This window comes from Oncorhynchus clarkii, chromosome 7 (assembly GCF_045791955.1).
Source record: "Oncorhynchus clarkii lewisi isolate Uvic-CL-2024 chromosome 7, UVic_Ocla_1.0, whole genome shotgun sequence".
Classification (NCBI taxonomy): domain Eukaryota; kingdom Metazoa; phylum Chordata; class Actinopteri; order Salmoniformes; family Salmonidae; genus Oncorhynchus; species Oncorhynchus clarkii.
In genome coordinates, this window is record NC_092153.1 from 15,771,156 (window position 1) to 15,778,236 (window position 7,081).

Sequence of the window (7,081 nt, forward strand, 5' to 3'; positions counted from 1 at the left end):
GCCTTGATTCGTCGAACGCTAAGAGCATTTCAACATTGCAACATTTGATTGCTCCGGAATAAGGCAGACACACCCAGGGGCGTGATTACGGAAACTTTAAACGACCGTGATTGGGCAAAAATACGCCACACGTGGGAACTTCTCTACTCTTCACATTGTGGTTACATTGTAGCAGCAACACGAGACTGTTTATTACATTGTAACTAACAAGTACTGTAGCACTAGCAGCGGCAACAAAATGGAGAGTGTCGACAAGTTGTCTGGCAGGACCTATACTTACCACAGTCCCGCGTTACAGCAGTCCATAATGAGTTTATATTTCCCAGCACTCATTCATTGCACCGTAATAAAATCAGCATCGAGGTAGTTACAGTCGCTTGTTGGTTTGTCCATGGATAGGCTTGAGGTAGGCAACTGTACATTGTGATGCAGATACTGTAGAATACAAGTGATACGTTCTATTGAATTGCTTCCTAAATTCCAAACCTTCTTGTGGCAGTGTTGAGCCGCTAGGGGGTAGGCGACAACAGGGCAGATATTGATAGAGTTTGTCTGTTGATCGTCTGTAGGCCTACAGTTGAACGAGCGACTGCTTATTAAGGCATGACCTTGCTTTTGGGCCGTTTGCAGAGACACAGATTAGACTCTCATTCTCCTGAACAAACTGAAGACCAATGATAATGTGCTGGATATCCTGATAATGACTAATGAAACCACAGACTTCAGTCTGTTTAATGCAGAACCAGGCCAGGGAAGATTCAACAATACTTACAAAAATACAGTCTACTCTATGTAATTCTATTCAATTTATTTATATTATATTTGTCTCTCTGTCTTTGTGTGTGTGTGTGTGTTTCTACCTGTGTGTATATGTGTGCGTATGTGTGTACTTCGTCTGACTTTAGATTCTAAAGGGCCGAGGTTCCCATGGCAACCGATTAAAACCCTAATTTAAGCAGGGGGTTTAATTCATTAGCTGGTGTGTGTGTGTGTGTGTGTGTGTGTGTGTGTGTGTGTGTGTGTGTGTGTGTGTGTGTGTGTGTGTGTGTGTGTGTGTGTGTGTGTGTGTGTGTGTGTGTGTGTGTGTGTGTGTATGTGTATGTGTGTGTGTGTGTGTATGTGTGTGTGTGTGTGTGTGTGTGTTTGTTTGTTTGTTTGTTTTTTTATTTTCCAGAACCAAATGCAAGAGACTAGAGGTGAGTAGAAGCCAGAGCAGAGTGTCTCGTCTCTGGTTGGGTGGAGTCCACGGAAGAGGAGAGTAGGGAAAGAAAGAAAGAAAGAAAGAAAGAAAGAAAGAAAGAAAGAAAGAAAGAAAGAAAGAAGAGGTATTTGTCAGGTTTAACGGTGCAGAAGAATGAACAAAAAAGAGGAAGAGAAGAGAGGTAATGCAGTCAATTTCAGCGCTGGACAGCTCTTAACATAGATAGTACCTGAGTATAAATAGACTACCTATTTTAGAGGCTCCTCCAACAGTCTAAAAAGTACACTCACACACACAGTGCACAACTCTACCCCAGAGAATAGACAGAGGTATCTGATTAGCATCTCTGTTGGCTCCCTTTATGATTTATTATTTTTTATTAGGATCCCCATTAGGTGACGCCAACGGCGATAGCTAGTCTTCCTGGGGTCTGACACATAACAAAAAAATACTTTAGAATTGACATATATTTAAAAAATTAACATACACATTACACTTATTTATAAACAAATATTTTTAAAACTACAACTAAAGTGTGTGAGTGTGTGTGTTTCTCTGTGTGTGTGTCTATCAGTTATGTCAATACATACACATACAAATTAGGTCACATGGGGGAGAGGTGTTGTGCCGTGAGGAGTTGCTTTATTTGTTTTTTTAAATCAGGTTTGCTGTTCAGTTGACCTATATGACAAAAAACAATTGATGCAGTAAATCTCTCCTCTGCTTTGAGCCAAAAAAGACCGCCATGGATATTGTTGACATTGACCTCTGGGTACATTGAAGGGTATGACATGCTGCTCTGTTCTGGGCCAGCTGCAGCTTTTCTAGGTCCTTCTTTGCAGCATTTGACCACCTCACCGGGCAGTAGTAAAAATGAGATCAAACGAGAGCCTGCAGAACTTGTGGTTGACTGTGGTGTTAAAAATGCTGATCATCTCTTTATCACAGACATACCTCTCAACATCTATACAACAATTGAACCAATATGCCTTGACAATGACAAATTACAGTCTAACTCTTTGTTTAGGGTTGCAATGATTTCACTAGCTGTGGTTCCTGACAATATAATGTTTTGTTAAATGCCAGAGGTAGATTATTAGTAAAAATAGAAAATAGTAAAGGAACAAGACAGCTGCCTTGCGGAATACCACACTTTACATGTTTTACATTAGAGAAGCTTCCATTAAAGAAGCCCCTCTGTGTTCTTTTGGATAGATAGCTCTCAACCCATGATATGATAGATGTAAAGCCATGACAATTTCTTTCAGCCAATCATCAGTAATTTGTGTCAGTGCAGTACATGTTGAGTGCCCTTCTCATGTTGAGTGCTCTGTGACGTAGTAGATTAGTGGCCGGAGGGCACAGACTTAATGTATTGTGAAATCTGTTGTAAAATGTATTTTAATGTTTAACATTTTTATTATAATGTTGTCCCTGCTACCGCTTCCCCTCCCTGGCGCTCGAGGGCACCAGGCTACCCGTCATTACGCACACCTATCAACATCATTATGTGCATCAGCGCTCATTGGCCTCACCTGGACTCCTTCACTTTGTTGATTGCCCCCTCTATATCTGTCTGTTCCTTAGTTTGTTCCCTTTGTCCGCATTATTATCGTATTGTTATTTTATTTTCCCCCTGTCCAGACACTGTTCTGGTTTGTTTCATGTCCATGATTTATTAAATGTTCACTTCCTGTACCTGCTTTTTGTCTCACAGCATCTGTTCCTTACAAATGTGTACTACTGCCTTAATTTTTGCTGGACACCAGGAAGGGTATCTGCTGCCTTCGTATCAGCTAATGAGGATCCATAATAAATACTAATACAAATAAGAATGCTGAAAGTCTGTTGTTAAATTGTTCACAGAGAAATACAGTGGCTTGCGAAAGTACTCACCCACTTTGGCATTCTTCATATTTTCTGCCTTACAACCTGGAATTAAAATGGCTTTTTGGGGGGTTTGTATCATTTTATTTACACAACATGCCTACCACTATGAAGATGCAAAATATTTTTTATTGTGAAACAAACAAGAAATAAGACAAAAAAACAGAAACAGAACTTTTGTCCCAGTCTCAAATCCCTGGAAGACTGAAACAGGTTTCCCTCAATAATTTCCCTGTATTTAGCTCCATCCATCATTCCTTCCATTCTGACTAGTTTCCCAGTCCCTGCTGATGAAAAACATCCCCACAGCATGATGCTGCCACCACCATGCTTCCCTGTGGGGATGATGTTCTTGGAGTGATGAGAGGTGTTGGGTGTGCGCAAGACAGTGTTTTCCTTGATGGACCATTTTTTTTGGTCACCTCCCTGACCAAGGCCCTTTTCCCCCGATTGCTCAGTTTGGCCGGGGGGCCTGCTCTAGGAAGTCTTGGTGGTTCCAAACTTTTTCAATTTAAGAATGATGGAGGCCACTGTGTTGTTGGGGACCTTCAATGCTGTAGAAATGTTTTGGTACCCTTCCCCAGATCTGTGCATCAAAACAATCCTGTCTTGGAGCTCTACGGACAATTCTTTCGACTTCATGGCTTGGTTTTCGCTCTGACATGCACTGTCAACTGTGGGACCTTATATAGACAGGTGTGTGATTTTCCAAATAATGTCCAATCAATTGAATTTGCCTATGGTGGATTCCAATCAAGTAGAAACATCTCAAGGATGATCAATGGAAACAGGATGCAGCTGAGCTCAATTTCGAGTCTCATAGCAAAGGGTCTGAACACTTATGTAAATAAGATTTTTCTAAAAACTTGTTTTCGCTTTGTTATTATGGGGTATTGTATGTAAATTGATGAGGGAAAAAAGTATTCAATCAATTTTATAATAAGGCTGTAATGTAACAAAATGTGGAAAAAGTCAAGAGGTCTGGATACTTTCCGAAGGCACTGTATCTGGTCCTATACCATGTGTATGCGTACAAGTGCGTGTGCGCGTACGTGCTTTTGTGTGTGTTTCCATTGTTTGTGCATTATAGCTTTGTGGGAAAACTGTTATCATACACTAATGCACCTGAGAGCTCTGAAATCTATAACCATCATCTAACACACACACACAAACAAACACACACACACACATTGACATTACTGGAAGTGCCTCAGTCTCTCCCTCTCTGATAAACATCTACGAGGAAAGATTCTCATTTGTTTTATCTCTGTCAGGAGAGAGAGAGAGATTGAGAGAGACATAGTGAGAGAAAGAGCGAGAGAGACAGACAAGAGAGAGACAGACAGAGAGAGCGAGACATATATATATATAGATATTACCTAAGGGTAATGGAGTAGTACTTACATCTATCTATCTATCTATCTATCTATCTATCTATCTATCTATCTATCTATCTATCTATCTATCTTTCTCTCTCTCTATATATATAAATATATATATATATATATAAATATATATATATGCATACAGTGGGGGGGAAAGTATTTAGTCAGCCACCAATTGTGCAAGTTCTCCCACTTAAAATGATGAGAGACGCCTGTAATTTTCATCATAGGTACACTTCAACGATGACAGACAAAATGAGGAAAAAAATCCAGAAAATCACATTGTAGGATTTTTTATGAATTTATTTGCAAATTATGGTTGAAAATAAGTATTTGGTCAATAACAAAAGTTTATCTCAATACTTTGTTATATACCCTTTGTTGGCAATGATAGAGGTCAAAAAGTCTTCACAAGGTTTTCACACACTGTTGCTGGTATTTTGGCCCATTCCTCCATGCAGATCTCCTCTAGAGCAGTGATGTTTTGGGGCTGTTGCTGGGCAACACGGACTCTACTTTCAACTCCCTCCAAAGATGTTCTATGGGGTTGAGATCTGGAGACTGGCTAGGCCACTCCAGGACCTTTAAATGCTTCTTACGAAGCCACTCCTTCGTTGCCCGGGCGGTGTGTTTGGGATCATTGTCATGCTGAAAGACCCAGCCACGTTTCATCTTCAATGCCCTTGCTGATGGAAGGAGGTTTTCACTCAAAATCTCATGATACATGGCCCCATTCATTCTTTCCTTTACACGGATCAGTCGTCCTGGTCCCTTTGCAGAAAAACAGCCCCAAAGCATGATGTTTCCAGCCCCATGCTTCACAGTAGGTATGGTGTTCTTTGGATGCAACTCAGCATTCTTTGTCCTCCAAACACGACGAGTTGAGTTTTTACCAAAAAGTTATATTTTGGTTTCATCTGACCATATAACAATCTCCCAATCTTCTTCTGGATCATCCAAACGCTCTCTAGCAAACTTCAGATGGGCCTGGACATGTACTGGCTTAAGCAGGGGGACACGTCTGGCACTGCAGGATTTGAGTCCCTGGCGGCGTAGTGTGTTACTGATGGTAGGCTTTGTTACTTTGGTCCCAGCTCTCTGCAGGTCATTCACTAGGTCCCCCCTTGTGGTTCTGGGATTTTTGCTCACCGTTCTTGTGATCATTTTGACCCCACGGGGTGAGATCTTGCGTGGAGCCCCAGATCGAGGGAGATTATCAGTGGTCTTGTATGTCTTCCATTTCCTAATGATTGCTCCCACAGTTGATTTCTTCAAACCAAGCTGCTTACCTATTGCAGATGCAGTCTTCCCAGCCTGGTGCAGGTCTACAATTTTGTTTCTGGTGTCCTTTGACAGCTCTTTGGTCTTGGCCATAGTGGAGTTTGGTGTGTGACTGTTTGAGGTTGTGGACAGGTGTCTTTTATACTGATAACAAGTTCAAACAGGTGCCATTAATACAGGTAACGAGTGGAGGACATAGGAGCCTCTTAAAGAAGAAGTCTGTGAGAGCCAGAAATCTTTCTTGTTTGTAGGTGACCAAATACTTATTTTCCACCATAATTTGCAAATAAATTCATTAAAAATCCTACAATGTGATTTTCTGGATTTTTTATCCTCTTTTTGTCTGTCATAGTTGAAGTGCACCTATGATGAAAATTACAGGCCTCTCTCATCTTTTCAAGTGGGAGAACTTGCACAATTGGTGGCTGACTAAATACTTTTTTGCCCCACTGTATATATATATATATACAGAGAGAGAGAGAGAGAGAGAGAGAGAGAGAGAGAGAGAGAGAGAGAGAGAGAGAGAGAGAGAGAGAGAGAGAGGTAGATGTAAGTACTACTCCATTACCCGTAGGTAATTCACATTAATGTAAGCTGAGATCAATGTGAAATTGAACTGGAAATGGTTATAATGGTATGTAGGCCAGGCCTGCATGTACATGTTGTGATGTGCTGTTATGCCCATACTGTAAGATAAAACGGTAATTTATACAGTCATTTTTGGCATTATCAACAGTAAAATACGGTTCATAGTCTAAATTATGGTTCATAGTGGGAAAATGTTGTGACCAGGGATAGAATTCCTGTATTTCCATATTTTTGGAGCGCAATTTTTTGGGGGGAACACTAGTGGGTGCATGGTATTTTGTTCTGGCTCAGTAACATATTTTGAGGCGTGCCTTGTCAGAGGCTATGTTTGTTGCACCTGTTAGTGGGAGTGCTGTACCAATTTAACTGGTGTGCGGTAGTAGTGCCCCATCAATTTAAAATGTATAGGGGACAGATTGGAGTGGCAATCTTAAACCATTAATGGTTGAGCATTCTACCATGTCATGTTGGTCTGTTCGGCCTTTTAGTTGCTGCCAGTTTGGAAGCTGGCCTCTAGAAGTGTAAGTAATAAAAAACACCATATATTCATTGACATGCTGTAACCTGCTTGCACCAATTACAATAAAATACTGTGAATGTAGAATCCCCATCTCCCCTCAATGAATTTAATTAATTCACTCAGTCTTTACGATTACAGTAGCATTTACTTTGTTACTGTATAATACAGTCAATTATAGGGTATTGCACTGTGTCATTACACAGTTCTTGCTTTGATTCT